We start from the raw sequence: 20220 nt of genomic DNA on the forward strand, positions 1-20220 counted from the left end.
GATAGTCACAAAAGTAGGTGTTTGTGCTTGTGCCTCAGAGTGTGTGTGCCGACATGTTTGTCCATGGATGGGCAGGTGTTTGCATGTTTGTGTGCTTATCTTTACAGTTCCAAATACGTAAATATAAATTTATGGAATTCTCCAGGCAAGAAGACTGGAGTGGGTAGCCCCTTCTCCAGGGGATCTTCCTGATCCAGGGATTGAACCCAGGTCTCCTGAATTGCAGGTGGATTCTTTACCATATGAGCCACCAGGGAAGCCTAAAATATAAATTAGTTTAGGTTTATTCATGATCTTGAACTGGCCATGTCTTGCATCAGAGAAGGTATCAGAAGCCCAATATTTAGGTAGGAAAGAGAATGAAATTCAGGGTTGTCTTCTCCTTAGATAGGGCTAAGTTTTCTGGAGCAAAAAGCTGGCTCTGATTCCTTGATGTTTGGACGGGGGCTGACATGTCAAGAGCTCTAAGAGCCGACTCTTTCTTGGGCAGACAGGCTTTGTTCTGGGTGTAGCTGCTGGCCTCGGGCTCCCGTGATGCTTCCTGTGGCCTCTGATGTGGCCTCTTATGGATCCTTTAAGGGTTAACCCATGATCTGACCTCTTATCTAAAGAGGTAAGAACTGTGGTCAGCCATCACATAGACCCAGGTCTCTGACTCTCCCAAATCTGAAAGACTCAGAGCCCTAGAGTGGATGAAGAGTCACATTCTTTCTCCGTTGCATGATGGGAAGATGTGTTTCCATTTGAGCCAGGCAAACTTGTCTGATGACACAGCACAGCTGGGCATGCGTATCATTCAATTACATCCTAAAGGAAAAAAAAAAACTCAATGAAGGCATGGAGTACTCACTGTGTCGTAGACATTGGGCTATGCCTTTAGTGGTGATCTGATGGTTTGAAAGGTGCATAACACTTCAAAACTGAAAATGAAATGATTCAGACACATTAAGACAAACAGGTTTGACTGCTTCTCCTGCCTCTGGTATCGGATTGACTCGTGGCTGGAGCTGATTAATAGCAGTGGCAAGTTCCATATGAGTGGCTCTTCATAAAGAGAATTAGTGGCTGCACAAACTCAGATATTCTGAAAAATAGGCACCGAGGCTAAGTCTCGGGTCACTCCCAGAGCTTAAGTAGAGCTCACAGGAGCAGAATTGCTGACTCATACATTTTTTGGATCATAGAAAATTTATTTTCTCATTTGTAAAATGGGGATTTCTATGAAGATTAGATGAGGTAACACAGGTAGAACATTTAGCTTGAAAAAGTGAAAGTGAAAGAGTCACTCAGTCATGTCCAACTCTTTGCGACCCCATGGACTGTAGCCTGGGGATTTCTATGAAGATTAGATGAGATAACACAGGCAGAACATTTTGCTTCAGTTCAGTTCAGTTCATTTCAGTCACTCAGTCTGGCTATTCAACAGATGGTGACTGTTCTTAGCGTCATTAGAAAGGCTCAACCATCTGTATGTTTAATACGTTTCAAAATGATGTGAGAAATAACATGTGTTGGTGAGGATGTGGAGAAGATAGAAACTTCATATATCGAAAAATTAAAAATAGAATGACCATCTGAGTCACTTCTGGATATTTATCCAAAAGAAAGAAAATCAAGGTCTTGGAGAGATATTGCCTCTCCTGTATTCAGAACATCACTATTTACAGTAGCTGAGATATGGGAACAACCTACATGTCTATTAACAGATGAATGGATAAAGAAGATGTGCTCCATGCTTATAGTAGAATACTGTTCAGCCCTGAAAAAGAGGAAAATTCTGCAATCTGTGCGAACAGGGATGAATCTGGAGGATGTTATGCTAAGTGAGCTAAACCATCATAGAAGGACAAATACTGCATGGTTCTACTTATATATAAAGAATCTAGTCAAATTCACAGAATTGAAAAGTAGAATCATGGTTGCCATGGGCAGGGGAGGGGAGTTGGGGAGTTACTCATCTATGGGAATAGAGTTTCAGTTATTTGAGATGAATAAGCTCTAGAGATTGCACCTAGATTGTACAACATGTACTAGAGTCCATAATCATATGCTGTAAGGTTAAAAATGTGTAAGAGGGTAGATGTCATGTTTTCTTATGACAACAAGATAAAAAAATCAGTGAGGACAGAGAAGTCAATTAAAAAAAGAAAAAGAAAATGATGCTGATGCTGCTATGTAGATGTCTGTCAAAACAGAGATGTCTATGACCAAGATGTTTGGGTCTAGAACTCTGTAGATTTAAGGAATGATCAGAACATTTTTTCCAGCTGTAGAACTGAAAGATGCTTCCTGAGAGATGGCACCAGGCAAGACTCAATGCTCAAGAACTAAGACGTGGTCTTGAACCTTCAGGGGGCTTAGAATCCAGGAGGGAAGATGAGTCATGTCATGAATAACCATGCTTTTTTTTTTTTTTAAACTCTGATAAGGAAGGTGCAAGGGAACCAAGGAAGATGACAAGGAGTGGACGAAGGAAGCTTGTGGAGAGTAAGTGTCATTTGGACTGAGTTTGAGGGAGAGCAGGATTTTCCTGGGCAGAGTGAGGTGAAGGTCAGAGCACTGTGTGCAGAGGAGAGCTATGGGCGGAGGTAGGTACGGAGGAGGGTCTTACCTGGAGTCGCCCTGGTTTCTAACTCTGTGGAGGACACGTGGAAGCTAAGAAGAGATGTCAGGGCCAGACTATGAGTGGCAGGTCAGAGAGCAGGGGCTTTCTTTACTCCTCAACATGGAGAGATGAAAGGTCTTTGGACAGAGGTGTGGTCTGATCACAGCTGTATGTTTGATGACAGAAAGTGGATGGGTTGGTGGCAGAAAGATGGAAGAAGAGACACCAGCTGGGGGCCACGAGAGGTACCCAAGTAGAAGGTAACAAGTGGCAGCTAACTCAGGACAACGGCTTGAGGAGTTGGGGATGGACAGGAGAGATCTTCTGAAGGAGTAGAAGGTAACAAGTGGCAGCTAACTCAGGACAACGGCTTGAGGAGTTGGGGATGGACAGGAGAGATCTTCTGAAGGAGTAGAAGGTAACAAGTGGCAGCTAACTCAGGACAACGGCTTGAGGAGTTGGGGATGGACAGGAGAGATCTTCTGAAGGAGTAGAAGGTAACAAGTGGCAGCTAACTCAGGACAACGGCTTGAGGAGTTGGGGATGGACAGGAGAGATCTTCTGAAGGAGTAGAAGGTAACAAGTGGCAGCTAACTCAGGACAACGGCTTGAGGAGTTGGGGATGGACAGGAGAGATCTTCTGAAGGAAAAATCAGTCGAATCTGGAAACTGGTGAGATGAGATGGGTGAGGTAGAGTGAGTGTCTACACAGGTGCTTGTTCTCTGCTCTACTCATCTGTGTGGGACACCTGGCTTCTTTACGCTTCTGTTACAGGCGATGTGTAATCCATGCAGTCAGGCATGGAAGGGCAGCCTTCAGCAGCCATGGCCTAGTGGCCATGTATAGCCCCTGGGCCACGTGTCCCAGAGTGACATTCGGAGCTGCAATTCTGTAAGGACACGGAGCTGGGCTGGTGAGAACATGAACCCAGATAATGGAAGCCTGTGGATAATCTTGCATCAGTCTGGCAGAGTTGAACACTTGATGGAGGAAGACCCTCAGGTTCAGATTTAAAGCCATGTTCAGCATTGGGGGGTCTTTGGAGTTAATCTCAGGAAGTTCAGCTGAAGCTTTGAAGGACCCTGTAAGAGAGAGAAAAAAGGGAGTCGTGACTGTGGATTGAGAGCGTGGAGACTGGACTCTGAAGACCTGGATTCAAACCCACGAGGGTCTGCCAAACAACTCCATAGCCTCAGGCCCTCAGCCTCATCATGGGTAATATGGTCACATCTAGCTTAAAGCTTTACTGGGGAGATAGAAGAGATAGTCTGTAGAAGGATGGCATAACACACACCTTACAAACATCATGCGATGTCATAGTTGTTTGTTTTGAACATTTGTCTCCCCCCTCGCTGGGTGATGACTTGCTTGAAGGCAGAAGCCTCTGTGTCCTCACAGGACACCTTATCAATAAATAGTTGTTGAATGAATGTGTCCCTGGACAGAAGCAATGAGCACTTGCGAAGGGCTCACACAGCGAGTTTGGTGCACACGCTATCCTACGAATCTTCACAGCAGCTTGACTGGGGACATACAACTATTATTTTACAGATGCTTTGGCCAAGGAAGGGTCCATGACCAGCAGCTGGCTGGTGGTGGAATGACCTCTTAGCCCCTGTTCTGAGCTGTCTCGGGAGACAGACTCAGGGGTGGGGTGAGGCTTCCACCGAGGAGGTGGATCTCAGGGCAGGATCAGCCACTGTGAACCCCAGATGGGAAGATACCGCATGGGGCGTGTCCTTCTCATAGTCTTCAAACTGTATCTCCCGGAGAACCACGGAAAGAGAGGGGGCCCCTCGGCCTGCAGTGTATTAGTTCAAAAAATGTTTATGAACGATGGGCCCTAGGAACCCCATCCGTGAGGGTGGCAGGCGACCCCCCTGGGGGTGGGGGAAGGGAGCACTGTAGTGGGGCCAGGTGAGCCCGGGGCCTTGGAAAGCTGCTCGCTCCCAGGCTGTGTGATGAATGGGGCAGTGGAAAATTCCTCTCTTGGCTTATTTTTTTTCCCCCTGAACTGAGAACTCGATTTAGGAGCCGTCAGCGCCCCAGGGTGATCCTTTCCCATTCGTCAGGACTCAGAGCGCTCCACCCTCACGGGATGGGTGTCTGCAGATGGGCCAGGTGGGGGCTGGACCTGCTGGTGGCTCCCCAGGCTCAAGCTCCCTTGCCCTGGGGTGGGGGCGGGGGCGGGGTGGGGAAGGGGCCCTAGGAACGTGAGGCTGCCATCGTCCAGGCCCCTTGGCGTTCGGCATCTTGCTCCATGGAATGCAGTCCTACGGGGCAGGAGCCAGAGCTGAGCACCACGGGTTCCTTGGTGTGGGATTACAGTGTCCTGCCCTTTGAGTTGCCCTCCTGTGCCCTGTTTCAGAAAGCAAGATGGTGTCTTCCTTTAAAGAACTCCAGATATACGCCCCCAAATGAACAGCAGTTAACAGTCTGGTGTGGTGGTGTGCAAAGTAATGACTCTGCTTTTGAATATACTATCTAGATCAGTCATAACTTTTCTTCCAAGGAGCAAGCGTCTTTTAATTTCATGGTGGCAGTCACCATCTGCAGTGATTTTGGAGCCCAAGAAAATAAAGTCAGCCACTGCTTCCACTGTTTCCCCATCTATTTGCCATGAATTGATGGGACCAGATGCCATGATCTTAGTTTTCTGAATGTTGAGTTTTAAGCCAACTTTTTCACTCTCCTCTTTCACTTTCATCAAGAGGCTTTTGAGTTCCTCTTCACTTTCTGCCATAAGGGTGGTGTCATCTGCATATCTGAGGTTATTGTTGTTTCTCTGGGCAATCTTGATTCCAGCTTGTGCTTCATCCAGTCCAACGTTTCTCATGATGTACTCTGCATATAAGTTAAATACCCTGATCACGTGAGTACAAATTGATATACACTTGTCAAATGTAATTTGATAACATGTTTCAAAATTTATAATTTCACCCAGTGAATCTGTTACCAGTAATTCATTTTAGAGACATGCTTGTGCATACAGACACAGCTAGTGTGTGTTCTTGAACAAGTCACATAGTCCTCGACACCTCATTGTTCATCTAATCGGAGTATGGCCTGGATAGTCCCTGAAAGTCCTTCTAGATCTGCTTTCTTTAGTCTTTGATCACATTCAGCTGTGTGGATGGGCAACAAAGGCTCTTTTGGGAATTACTCAGCGATCTTGGAGTTCTCTTTCATCTCATTTTAGTTCTTTTTTTTTTTTTTTTTTTTAAGAAATTTCACAGGAGAATAGAAACAACCTTTCTAGAAGATGGTAGTGTTTTATTGTTACATCCTTTAAGGAAGGACTTTAGAAGGTTAGCCTAGATTGACCCAACATTAGACATTCCCCTTCTCTTGGCAGGAAGGACAGGGACGTATGTTCTCAGCTTGACTTATGGAACCTTGACGAGAAGACTGGTTAAGGCTGCTGGGCTGAGAAAGGTGGGTCAGATGGAGAGGAAGACCAAGGATGTTCCACCTCCATAATGTAAGATGTCTCACTGCTTCACAGGCAAGTTGTGGAAGAAGGGATGCAGCCTGGGGCTTAGTAATGAGGGATCGTCATTGGAAGGGACCCCCTAGACCCTGGTTGACTGCTTCTGGGGAGATGTTCCCTTTACCCAAACATCTAGTTATATTTCAGCGGAAATAACTGGGGGGCCGTCTGGCATTTCAGCTCAAGTTTAGACTAGCAGAGCAGGGTCTGAGCTCGTTCGTGTCCAGGATAGAAGGGTCATGAGCCCTAAGAGGGGCCCGAGGCACAAAGGACATTATTTTGTCCATGTCTCTCCCTCATTGCCTGTTTCCCCTTCTCTTCTCTGTCACATTTTCTGCCCAGTCCTATCCTGCCGCTGCTTCTTGTTTCCTTTGCTGCTTCTCCCACTTTCTTTCTCCCTAAAATTAGAACCATTTTTGGTCTTTCAAAAATTACAATTATTTTTAAGTCTTTGGGTGGATTTTCTAGGCGAGCACACTTTTGTCATCACTACCGACCACATGTCACCTCCCTTTCCCCCTTCCTCCACCCATATATCTCTGCCAGCCTCCGAGGGGCCTTCCTCGGGCCATTTTCTCCTCCATGCTTGCCTTTTATCTGGGAGATTCATTCTGGAAGGTTTAGAGCTTCTGGGTTCCCTCTGTTTCCTTAGAACAGGGCTTCCATGAATCAATTGCTTTCTCCCAGGGAAACATGACCCTTCCCGGGTCACAAAGAAGCAGCCCTTTTCTGGAGTTGCTGGGATGGACTGGGAGGTGGCAGGTCGTCCTGTGGGGGATGATCACAGTCTCCCTGGGATTCTGCTCCATAGCCCTGGACTCGTGGGGCCAGGAGGAGGGGTCCATGAACACACACGGTCGCCGTTTCCAGGAAGGGCCCTCTGTGTGTCATTCATTCTCCTGATGCTATCCCTTCCAGATCAGCTGTACATGTCGAATCTGGACCTGAGGTTCTCCTTGAAGAACTTTTAGAACAGATCTGATGGTTCTCCCCTACCCTCTACCTTGAAGAATCCCCTTTCCTCTTCCTCCCCAGTGAGGGGACCACTCCCCAGGTAGGGGAGAAAAGGGATGCTCTCCAGAGTCCTGTGTGGTCCAGGGTTGGATAAGATTCAGGAGCAGGGACTCAGAGATTTGATGGAGCCAGAGCTTCAGGGTGGGTTGTAAACCTAAGGAACCAAATCGTGAGCTCTTAGGGCTCATTCATTTGGGAAGGCCCGTATGGGAGTTTCAGAGATTCTGGGTTCCCTCTGTTTCCTTAGAACATGGCTTCCTTGAGGCCACAGCTACCTTCTGAAGGGTACTGACTAGCACCAGATTTGAGGAAGAGGACTGGGGTTGTGGAGGAAGCAGAAGTTACCAGGAGCCCTGAAGCTCCTTGGAGCTGGTGGGGCTGGTGGGGAAGGAGGGTGGGCAGCCAAGGTTGGGGTTTAGGGGCCCAGCCTTCTCTCTGGGAGAAGAGTTGGGAGGAAAGGGCCCTCCCTAGGCCACCAGCCCTGGGGGGCTCGAGGGCGCGGCTGGGGCACCTCCCTTGCCGCCCACTCCCACTGGGAGGAAAGCGGGAGTGGCAGGAGGCACCTGCGCTTGCCTCTTGCCCCAGGACGAAAGGCGGGCCCAGGCACCTGCTGGGACGTGGCCCCAGCGCCTCCCCATCCCCTCCCCAGCAGAGGAAGGGGTGCAGCTTCTACTCACCCGCCCGAGGCAGTGGGGAGCTGGGCGCCGGGCTGGGGTTTGCAGGGTTTAAAACCAGAGATCTCAGGGTTGTGGGGGTCCCCTCCTCCAGAATGGTCCAGGCTATGGGCATGGTCCCTACTTCAGAAGGTTCAGAGTCTGGAAGAATGCGGTTCTGGAAGACTCTTTTGGGATTCAGACCTGCCAGAATTTGCACCTGTGATCTAACTCTGCTCTCTCCCCACCCCCACCGTCTTCTCAGCCCATCTCACCCTCCTGACCATTCCCATTCCTGCCTCCTGGGAGACACCGGGTCACCAGAGGGATGAGAGTCCCTGGTTCGGTTGGAGCCCAGCCTGGAACTGCAGGTTGGCCTCCAAGCTGGTGTTCAACTCACCCTGTAACCCACAGCCCCAGGCTCAGCAGACCCTGGGACCTGATCTTGTTTTCCTATGCAATTCGTCCTGAGATGTATGTGTGGGTGCGTGCGTATGTGTGTGCATGAGAAAATTTGACTAATGAGAGAATGTTTTTCTGGTCCAGACATTGAGCCCTTGGAATAAACCTCTTTTCACCCTAGAGCAACACAAGGACCACTGACCCTCAGGCAGCACTCAGGGAGAGCTTCCAGAAGTCTGTTTCCTTCTTACAGTTTCCAACTCAGCCTGGCAGTTTGGGGATTTTCAGTGACTCAACAAGCAGGATGACGGGCCAGTAGGTGCAGCTCCCTGAGCTGCGGTTCAGCCCCACGAGCCATCAGTCTTCTTCCCCGGAGAGTTAAGCCGACCTTCAGTTACCTGCCAGAGACAGAGATGTGAAGACCTCCAGGCTGGCGGCCTATAAATATTTGTGGTCAAACATGAAACAGGGTGAGACTTACCTGGTGGCTCAGTGATAAAGAATCTGCCTGCCAAATGCAGGAGGTACAAGAAATGCGAGCTTTATCCTGGGTCAGGAAGATCCCCTGGAGAAGGAAAAGGCAACCCACTCCAGTATTCTTGCCTGGAGAATCCCATGGACAGAGAAGCCTGGTGGGTTAGAGTCTATGGGGTCCCAAAAGAGTAAGACAAGACTTAGCAACTGAACAGGCATGAAGTGAAATAGAGTATTGAGTTTAACCCCCAGGCTACATGTTACCCAACTAGTTAGTGAGACCCACACAGAAATTCTGTTCGGTGGGGACCCGCAGAATGTATGCAAGCCAAAATCTTAACATCTACCCCTTTGGTTTCTTGAAACAATGGGCTTCTATTGGGTGGCTGGAGACTTACGTCCTTAGTGTAAAAAAAAAAGAAAGTTTCGCTTGATGTTTGTTTTTTATTTTGTGTATTTATTTATGGACACTCTGTGTGGCATGTGAGGTCTTAGTTCCTTGACCAGGGATCGAACCAACACCCCCTGCAGTGGGAGTGCAGAGTCTTGACCACTGGACTCTCAAGGAAGTCCCTGATGTTCGTTTTTAAAAAATGGTACTAGCAACTTCTATGCAGATAGGTCCTGGGAAACAGGTCCAGGATGGGGAGGCCTCCTCCCCAGGATGGGGAGGCCTCCAGGATGGAAGTCATTCTCAAGGGCTGCAGGAAAGCAAAACTGAGTCAGGCCAGGAGACTGCAGTCACCTCGCTTATCCTCAGGAGAATCTCAGACATCAAAGAGACCTGGCATTACGAGGGATCAGATTCCTACTGGGATCAAATCCTGGAGGAGGCTCCAGCACAGGGAGCTGAAACTTATCATCTTGGTCATTATCTGATGCTGGCAGAGGGGAGCCTTCGCTGGCTTCCCTGAGAAGGACCGGGGGGCATTCTCCACCTGTTCGGGGCAGTTACAATCCTGCTGAGTGCACAGTTGGGCTTTCTGAAAACAGTAATCACAATGATGAGCCACGCAGCCACCATTGCCCCCTCACAGCACTTCTTTCTCTCGCCAGCCCTGAATCTGGACCAACGTGGAGGAAGAACTTTGACGATTCCCCCAGACTCAGAGCTGGTGAGATAACCACATCTGTTCATTGTGTTCAGGTGTGGCTTGAAGGGAATCAAAGCTGAGAAGAAAGGTGTTAATTTGAGTGGCAGCTTTTAGATGCCCGCCTTGCCTTGGGCTGCCCTAGGCTTGTTTGCTCTAGAAGCTTAAGCTTGAAAACACACAGGCTCAGAAAACAAGCCTTCTCCTGGCCTTGTCTCCTGGCTCTGAACTGCATGCTGGCCTCGGAGGCGATGGACCGGTCTGGGAGGGCAGACCCTTCCTCACTCACCGGTGATGGTTGTAACTTCTCTCCCAGCCCCTACTACTCTCCGGTGGGAAACAAGCAGGCACATGGGATGTTGTATCTTTTAGGGCAATTCCCGACCCCCCTACCCTCGAATTCCAGGCTTTCTAGAGGCACGCGATGAAGTATCTCTCTGGGGGACACTTAGATTCCTCCTTTACCCATTCCAGGAGGCACTCAGCATGCACACTCCAGCTGGGAGGAAAGCCTTGTGGAAAAGCTACACCAGTGAGCTTCTCTTCCTGGGTGAGGTCACTGAAATGAGCGCTCAGGCACTCAGTCCCATCCAACTCCTTGCAACCCCGTGGACTATAGCCCACAAGCCTCCTCTGTCAATGGGATTTCCCAAGCAAGAATACTGGAGTGGGTTGCCATTTCCTCCTCCAGGAGATCTTCCCAACCCAGGGATTGAACCCAAATCTCCTGTGTTTCCTGCATTGGCAGGCAGATTCTTTACCACCTAGCCGCCTTGGAAGTCCTGAGGTCATCAAATGACTATGAGACAAAGAGCTCTACATTAGTATAAGCATGTCCCATCCACTAGTTGGGATATACTGATCCAAAATGGTTGTTTATCTGAAATTCAAGCTTAGCTAGGTGTTCTGTATTTTATCTGGCAACCCTAGGCATGAGGGATAGAATTCAAACTCTTACACAGCCAACGTACCTCTCATGATATGCTTCACAGCAACTTTCTATAGCAGAGGATCCCAGGAACTTGTGCTTCTGGTATATTTCTCTTCTGTGACATCCTCTCAAACTTCTGAACTCAAACTCTATTGTCTCTATTCAGGGGCTTTGGGATGAGAAAGGGTTAGGGTTGGGTTTGGGGCTCTCTGGGCTTGGGAAAGGCTGAATCTTTCTCTATTCCAAGTCACCCAGCATTTTTTAAAAAAACATTTTATTTTATACTGGAGTATGGCTGATTAACAATGCTGTGCTAGTTTCGGGTGGACAGCAAAGGGACTCAGACACACATCCGTGTGTCCATTCTCTCCAAAATTTACCTGCTATCCAGGCTGTCATATAACACTGAGCAGAGTTCCCTCTGCTGTACAGTAGGTCCTTGTTGGTGATCCATTTTAAATACGGCAATGTGTGCATGTCCATCCCAAACTCCCTGACTATCCCTAGCGTTTATCTATCCCTCTGGCAACCGTAAGATCATTCTTTAAGTCTGTGAGCCTGTTTCTGTTTCGTAAACAAGTTCATTTGTATCATTTCTTTTTAGATTTAGTATATAAGGGATGTTATACGATATTCCTCCTTCTCCCTCTGACTTATGAAGTTACCCAGGCTTTATTTCTTAGCTCCTTTCACCTATGCAAGAAATGAAACCAAGTTCAATGCCAAATATCCGTGGGATCTGAAATCTACCTTGAGTCTACCCGGTTCAAGCCTGGACTATTATAATAATCAAGAACTGTTACGCTAATAGCATTTAATTACTTTAATTCCAATAGTTAATTCCATAAAAACAAAACAAACCAAAAACCCCTCTTCGATTCCTTATTCGGCATGAACTCACCTCTTACTTACACATAAGGAGTGAATCTGCGACTTAAACGAGAAGGATTTCATTTCCCTGGCCTTTGCTTTGGGAACCACATTGAACTAACTGACCCTTAATAGGAAGATCTTAATTTTGTCCTAAAATATGATCTCTGTTGCAAGTTTTCAGCCACGTTGCTAGTGAGCATGGGATGAACTTAGCTGCACACCTCAGGGAGTTAGAAGCGGAAGCATTTATAAGCTGCAGATCCTAAGGATGTCAGGGCGGTGGGCACAGGCCCACTTTCGCAAGTTCCCTGCAGCACAGAAAGCATTTTCTCTTTTGGAAGGACAAGAAATATGTACTTCCCAGGCTTTGAGTGGGGGGCGGCCTACTACCCCTCCCTCCAAGAAATCGCCTATGGAGGTTATTGTGATTTACAACAACAGAAAATTGTCTCATTTAAAGGTTAATAAACATCCTTTTCTTCAGCTCTGTGCTTTCTTTTCTTTAAACATTTATTTATTTATCTGGCTGTGACAGGCAGCGTGTGTGATCTTTGATCTTCATTGCGGCAGGCAGGGTCTTTAGTTGTGGCACATGAACCCTCAGCTGCGGCTTGTGGGATCTAGTTCTCTGACCAGGGATCGAACATGGGCCCCCTGCATTGGGAGTGTGGAGTCTTAGCCACTGGACCAATAAGAAGTCTCCAACTCTGTCCTTTTTTTGGGTCAGGTCCCCTGACTGGCTCCTCTTTATCTCTGTGACATCATGTGTGCGAAGTGTGGTATGTCCTCTGAATATCTGCCAATGACCCCAAACCTCTAGTTCCTACAGATGTTGAGCTGGCTGGGCCCTCCCGAAGGGGTCCCCCAGAATCCACCAAATCTTTCCTGTGCTCAGGATGCCCTTGGCTTTGGTATTTCATCTCTTTTCATAGGCCAGAGGGCCCAGAGACAGGTACTTTGCTTTTATAAGAATCTCAAATATTTGTTTCTAGTTTTGGTATTAATAATAACCGCCCCCCCTCCAAACTTGACAAGCTGGATAAGGTGCATGGTTATATTTTCTGTTAATAGTTGGAATCTGCACTCAGACATCAAGAGTCTCGGATTTTCTTTTGGATGGTTTGAGTCATTTAGTTTCCTGCCAAACTACTCTGTCAGAATTTTATACTTAGCATCTTAACACCTAAGAGCAGAAGTATTATTTTGATCATTTGCTATGTTACGTTAATGTCACTCGGCTGTGGCTACTTATTGTTATTTCTGTCACCGACTGAGGATTCTCAGAGCTTAAAGTTTCATTACGTCTCCTTTCTCTTTCTCTCTCTTGCATCTTTTTCTCTTGAGAGGAAGCTGGTGAGTGGCCAGAAGTGGGGAACAATATTTAATTTGCTCTAAACTGCCATAGACTTTTCACATATGCTCAGAAATCATGTACAGTAGAAAATGAAACCTCATGGCAAACCCGTTTTTTTCTTTTTTGTTTGTTTGTTAGTTATTCCCTTTGGAAGCTGAACTCAACTTCAGCCTGGAGACTGACAGAAGTATTGAAGGAAGAATTACACTCATCCCTCAAAAGCTGTGCAGAGGCCTGTCCACTCACTTACTCAGAAACTACTTATTTAGAATAAGAGAGGTGTGCGGTACAGCGGCTTCAACCCAGAAGTTGGTATCTGCAAACTGACTCTAGCCTGTGGCAACTCATCTAAAATCTGCCTCAGTTTCCCCATCTGTAAAGTGGGAATTATAACTGTAGTCACTAGGGCAGGGCTGTGCCTTAATTAGTTAATGATTGTAAAAGGCTTTGAAGAGGCTCGTAGAAGCGGCAGTTTAAGTGCTAAGTATTATTATTAAGAGGACCACATCATCCAATAGCCAGCCCTGGGGTGACTAACCATGGGTTTGGAGTCAGTTCTTGGCATTTGTAGAGGTTGTGCTCCCGAACACCAGAGGCCCGGGGAAGTGACAGGGCATGGCCCTTGCTTAGACAGAGATTGACAGCATGCATTTCTCTTTTTCTAGAACAACAAGAAATCGTGCTGCATACTGGCAGGTGCAAAGGACACCAACGAGGTGAGAAGGGGGCCAGGGGAGTGGCAGGGGACATACAGGGAATGCTCATCATTTAACGAACACTGATGAAATCTGTTCTTATTTATTTATTTGCTCAGTCGTGTCTGACGCTTTGCGACCTCATGGTCTATACAGTCCATGGAATTCTCCAGGCCAGAATAGTAGAGCGGGTAGCCTTGTCCTTCTCCAGGGGATCTTCGCAACCCAGGGATCCAACCTAGGTCTCCTGCATTGCAGGCTGATTCTTTACCAGCTGAGCCACAAGGGAAGCTCAAGAATACTGGAGTGGGTAGCCTATCCCGTCTTCAGTGGATCTTCCCGACCCAGGAACCGAACTGGGGTCTCCTGCAGTGCAGGTGGATTCTTTACCAACTGAGCTACCTGGGAAGCCCCGATGAAACCCCTTTCTACTTGCTAAATACCAAGGGTGCTTAAGACAGGAAGAAGACACAGTTTCTATTCTCAAGGAATTCACATTCTGGTTTGATGTCACAAGCACAGATATCTGTCCTCCCCCACCGCCAAAAAAAAAAAAAAAAAAAGAGAAAAAGTTTTAGAGGCAATTCCTGAGGGTGCCTTGGGAAAAGAAAAAAAAAAACAAAAAACAAAAACAAAACCCTGGGACTGTTCTGCAAATGACCCAAGCTCTGGAGGGCTTTCAAGTAGTCAGAGGTGGGGGACAAGCTGACTGTAATAAAGCCATAGAGACTATCTTTCATCTGATGGGCAGTCCTGGTCCAGGACTTATCCTTGCTATGGATACGGTGGTTGACTTTGAAGAATCAAATTTGGTTTGGTAGCCAGAGGCTTAACCTCTAAAGAAAAATGTTTGTTTCTTATTATGAGTTGTTTAGTCGCTAAGTTGTGTCCGACTCTTTGCAACCTCATGGACTGTAGCCTGCCAGGCTCCTCTGTCCATGGAATTTTCCAGGTAAGAATACAGGAATAAGTTGTCATTTCCTCCTTCAGGGGATCTTCCCCACCCAGGGATCAAACTTGTGTCTCCAGTATTGGCAGGTAGATTCTTTACCACTGAGCCACCTGGGAAGTCCTATTATAAGAGTAATATAGGTATATCTTTACCCATTTAAAAGTATGGAGAATATATGAAAATCAGCCATAATTGGATATTACCAATGTTAAGATTTATTGCCTTTCAGTTTGCTTTTCCCATTAGATCCTGACTGTCAAGTGTAGATAGATTTTGTCTCCCTTCCACAGCTGTGGGAACTTACTGTCTCAACCTTCTTGGCTTCAGTGGATGTCTTCTTCCAGCAGAAAACTTTCTCCATGGTGCATTGAGACCACAGGGGCCCTGGAGGGGGATGAGTGGTTTCAAGATCATCTGTCTGCCCCTCTGGGACTGCTTTAACCTCCAGCCCTAAGGAGAGGCTGTGTTTTGTGCTAAAACACACCTAACATAACCATCTAACCATTTTGAAGCAATACTGAATTCATTCCTAATGTACAACCATCACCATCATCCATCTCCAGAACTCTTTTCCTCTTCTGCAAATGAAACTCTACACCCATGAAATAATAACTCTCCTCCTGCTCCCCCTTTTACTCTGAGCCCCTTTGCTCCTGGATGGCTCATCTCTGGGTGCCCTTCTCTCCCTCCTCATGGGCCCCAAGACCATCCATCAACAGCTGTACCCTGGCCTAGGAGGGGCCCGGGCCAGCCTGTGATGCTCCTGGCTGGAGATACTAGTCCATCTGGGCTCCCTTCCTGAGGCCCAAAGAAAGACTCGGGATGCTTTTTGGATGGGAGCCTGGGGAGCCACTGCCCATCCTCTGGAGCTGGTCCTGGAAATGAAATCTGTCCATCCTCCTGTTGACTGGCGTGTGTTTTCCACCCCAGCCAGGCAGACACACTTGCCTTCTCCCATCGCCTGCTACTGTGTTTTGCTGCTTCAATTCCCTTCCCCAGCTCAGAATTCTTTCTCCTCTTTTCTATTTCTTTTCCTTCTTGTCCCTTTGAGCTGGCACCATCTGTCCCCAAGCCTTATAATCTTTGCCTTTCTTAAACACCTAGCTCTGATGCACTCATCTCTGTACAGATTCTGACCTACTTATTCAAGGGGCCCATCATGTGTCAGATGCTCGGGGATGAGCTTTCCTAAAACTAGTAGTGGTGATTTCTTTCTTTTTTTTTTTTAGGTCATTGCATTATTATTAGTTAGGATTGATTCATGTAAAGAAATGGATTGACTCAAGTCACATTGGTGCACAAGCCTATCTTATTCCTTTAATGCAGATTTATTTCTACCTGATGGACTCATGTTAGTTCCACTTACTGATTGAAAACCCACTGAAGACAGGAACCCCCTCTTTTCTCCCAGCTTGGTACTCACACAATGCTTGGTGCATTAACTTATGAGATTTTCCCAAATCCTATGAGATAGATATTTTTGTTATCTCATTTTGCAGATAATTGCCAAGGTCATACAGCTGTTAAGGGACAAACCCAGGACTTGACTAGATTCAGGTCTAGGACTCTTTAGCCCATGATCTTGGGCCACCACTAACTTTGGGATCTAAGGAGTCACTTTAGTATAGCCTTGACATTGTCAGATGAGCCAGAGAGAGCCTTGAGAAATGAGTAGCTTTTCAAGTTTCATGGCAAATGTTCATTCTAGCTAGAGTACAGGCCTCTCGACTCCTGCTCTGGTGCATCTGATGACAAAATATTCCATCTTGTTCGCCAGCCATGGATCTGTCTGACACCCTACAACATAGTATGTATGTGCATGCTCAGTCACTTCGATCGTGTCTGACTCTTGGCAACACTATGGCTCCCCTGTCCAAGGAATTCCCCAGGCAAGAATACTGGAGCAGGTTGCCATGCCCTCCTCCAGGGGATCTTCCCAACTGAGGGACTGAACCAGCATCTCTTATGTCTCCTGCATTGGCAGGTGGGTTCTTTACCACTAGCACCGCCTGGAAAGCCCACAGCATAGCACAGCGTCACCTATACCATGTCCGCAACAGCTGAGTCCCCTGTCTAATTACTTTAGTCATTGTGCTTTGTTCCAAGGATTCTCTTTAAAGTGAGATGGTGTAACAAATAATGACCTGTTTTTTCAACTTAATGATACGATCCTTTAATCCATTATCTTTAATGATAGACAGTCACATGGAGACAAGGCAGCACCAAAGTATAGGGAACGTTTGCTCTTCTAATTGCTCTTTCTTTTGGGTTCCCCACCAAAAGGTGAACCCCCTGGAAGCCCAGAGGGATGAGTCTTCAGTGGGACCCCATCTTGACGTCCTGGAGACTCAACAGGAGGACAGTGGACATAGATCTTCCTTTTTGGATTTTTCTCCCCTCCTAAGGGTGCTGCTTGACCCAAGATGGAATCTGTTGTTTCTGTTTATGGAGGTTGATGCTGTTAATGAAAGGCCCTTCCAGGCATCACCTGTCTGGTTTGCGGGTTGGAAGGTGGCAGTTTCAGCATCAGTCCGTGTGGTGCTGACAGTCCTGGAGTCAGTTTTCAGTGTGGTTTCCACCCCCTCATGCTGCTTCTTTTTAAACTGGAAGGCAAATCAGTGCCTATGAAGAGAAGCAGGGGCCCTTGTGTTCTCTCAGTGGTCCTCAACCTTTTGGTGCCAGAGACTGGGACCCCTGTTCCAGCTGATCAGACAGTGATGCCTGGGATTTCTTGAACCTTATCTGCAAGCACTTCTCCCCACCTCCCTTTCGTTATTACCACATGGAAACTGCAGTGTCACTCCATGAGTTGATTCCCTTCATTCCCAAAGTTCTTCTGGGGCCATCCCTTCCCTCCAGCCAGAAGGAACAAGTCAGTTTCGACCCTTGACAAAGAGAACCTTGCTCTTTTCTGTTTCTTAATCTCCCCGGAGGAGGAGAAATTCCTTCCTACCCTCATAAAAAGGAGGCCGGTGAGATAAGCTAGATCTATCTCTCCGACACAAACCGGTTCCCTGCCAACCTTTCCTAAAGATTTGCATAAACCACTCCTGAGACCCCCCAGGCCACTCTCTGAAATATTAATAGTTAGAATCTGTTGAGCACCTATAAGGCACAGTGTGTGACACTTTACTATTTCATTCAAACTTCATCATCGTTCTGAAAGGTAGCCATCAGGAACTACAAAAGGAAGCTCAGAGGTAGAGATTAAGACATTGACCCAAAGTCACACCATAAGTGAAACACGAGACTTCAAAACCAAGACGGCTGGCTTGAGAGCCAAGGTGTCTCCCATCACACCATGTCGCCGTGACAATGTGTGCTGAGGCTGATGGGGGACCCTTACCTGATCTGGATTTGTGGGGAGGCCCTTATTTTGGAGAGCAGGGGGCCTCACCTCTGGATCTCTTGGGGGTGGTCTCAAGCTCTAGCCTGTTCCATTTGTTCTGACTCCAGTCTTGGTTTCAAAGAGCCAAGTTTTGATTCTGCTCGAAATGGAGAGAATTAAGATGCATATGAGCTTGGGTGTCCCAGTTTGAATGTCAGGGGTTTCAAGGCATTCACACTAGATTGACCTAAAAACCAACTTTCTTTTCCAGGGGATTTAGCCATGGTGACTTATTTAAGATCTTCTGATGGTCTGGGTGGTTAGGGCAGTGTCCATGTGGAGGTTCATGGAGGATGAGCTTGAGTAAGACATATTTTCTCTTGAAGGAGTATAGAGAATCCCAGCTTGGAAGGGGCTTTGCTTTAATATGCTCATTTCACAGATTAGAGAATTAAGAGCCAAGGAAGTGACATGACTAGTTCAAGTCCATAAGTGTTATATTTGGTGAAGACAGGGGAGCTATATGGGCGCCAAGGAGGCTGAGCTTTCTATCAGTCTCTGCTTTTTCCCTTTTTGTGCCTTTGACGGTCTATCACTGGAAGATTATTTAATATTAAATAAAAAGTCAACCCCACTTTTGGTAGTAAAATCAACCCCCAAATATTAAAATTAAACAACAACAACAACAAAACCCAAGCAACACCTTTTCCCTGGTACCCAGCTAAAACTGACTACAACAATGAGAATCCACAAGGTAGGGAAGCTAGGAGGTGGCCCCTATGATTTCTGCTGCTTTTGGAAAAACAAAATGAATTCTCTATCTCACTAGCCTGTAAAGGGTGACTTGCACACAAACCAGATGCACTTTCTTTCATTTCTAAAAGGGAGAGTAGGAGAAGAGATAAGAGGCAAAACTCCTGGGGCAATGTGGATCCAGTCTTTGCTAACCAGAAGTTCTGGGTGACCCGCAGCCACTCCCCACACCAGTCTGATAACAAAGCTTTTACTGTCATTGGCAGCTTTTAGAACAGATGGTCATTGCTTTGCCTTCATTTAATTTTATTTTAAGAAATCTGATTTCATGATGGAGCTTTCACCCCATGCTGTCTCTGTGGTGTCGTGTGTGCCTGCCCAGCCAGGGCAAACAGTGCTCTGTGTTGGTGCTATCCTCCTAGCTCATCTCCAGTTTGGGATAAAACTTTATCTTCAGCCAAATTGTGGCTCAAGATTCAGATCATCTCTAGAGGGAGTGCAGGGCTCAGGGAAAGGAATGATGGGCACTGACCTCCCCTCTACCAAGTCTTTTTTTTGGAGAGTGGGGGGAGCTTTGGTGGTCAAGATCCCTGCATTAAAGAAAAAAAATTATTGAAATATATTTGATTCATGCTAATTTCTTCAGTACAGCCTTTCAAAAGAATGAATAATGCCATTGTTAGTCACATGGATGCACCTCGAGATAATTACACAGGCAAAGGTAAGTCAGAAAGACAAACATTATACGATATCACATGTGAAATCTACAATATAATACAAATCAACATATCTGCAAATCTTTTTTTTAAAGGTAAAATCATGTTAAAAGGACCCCAGAGGGAGTTTTAAAGGAGATAAGCTTAAGGGAGGCAAGACCCAAAGGATGTTGTGCTTTCTGGGTTGTTGGAGGCAGGTCTGTGGAGGTGGAGGCTGTGTGTATGAAAGGACCCCAGATGGTTTTTAGCACATCAGGTGAATCTTTGCCTGTATTTCCCACTTCTTGGATCTTTATCAGCAAGAAAACACCACGGGCTTCATAAAAGCCCTGATTGGAAATAAGGTGACTAGTACTCTTGCTTTAGCTTAGAGATGTATCTGTCGTGAACCCAAACTCAACCTCAGCTGCTTTATTTGTATATATTATTTGCTCTTATTATGAATGGGCTGCTCTGGGTCTCTGTTGTTGCGCATGGGTTTTCTCTAGTTGCAGTGAGCCGGGCTCCTCTCTAGCTGCGGTGCGCAGGCTTCTCATCGCGGGGGCTTTTCTTGTTGTGGAGCACGGGTTCCAGGGCGTGCAGGCTTCAGTCGCTGCGGTGTGCAGCTTTAGTTGTCCTGCAGCATGTGAGATCTTTCTGGACCAGGGATCAAACCCACGTCCCCTGCCTTGGAAGGTGGATTCTTAACCACTGGACCACCAGGGCAGTTAAGCTGTTTTCTTCTGAGACAGAGAGAGACATGACAGATAAAGTCATGAATTTCCCAGAGTCATTTCCTGAAGTTTTATCTCTTCTGAAATGATCAGTTCTAGGAGAGGTGGCCGAAGGCGTGGTTGGTGACATTAGATTTGGAAAGATCTGTGTGATTGTGGCCAACTTCCATTCTTC

Source organism: Bos grunniens, chromosome 13 (assembly GCF_055505025.1).
Source record: "Bos grunniens cultivar Pamir isolate PY7600 chromosome 13, Bosgru_T2T1.0, whole genome shotgun sequence".
Classification (NCBI taxonomy): domain Eukaryota; kingdom Metazoa; phylum Chordata; class Mammalia; order Artiodactyla; family Bovidae; genus Bos; species Bos grunniens.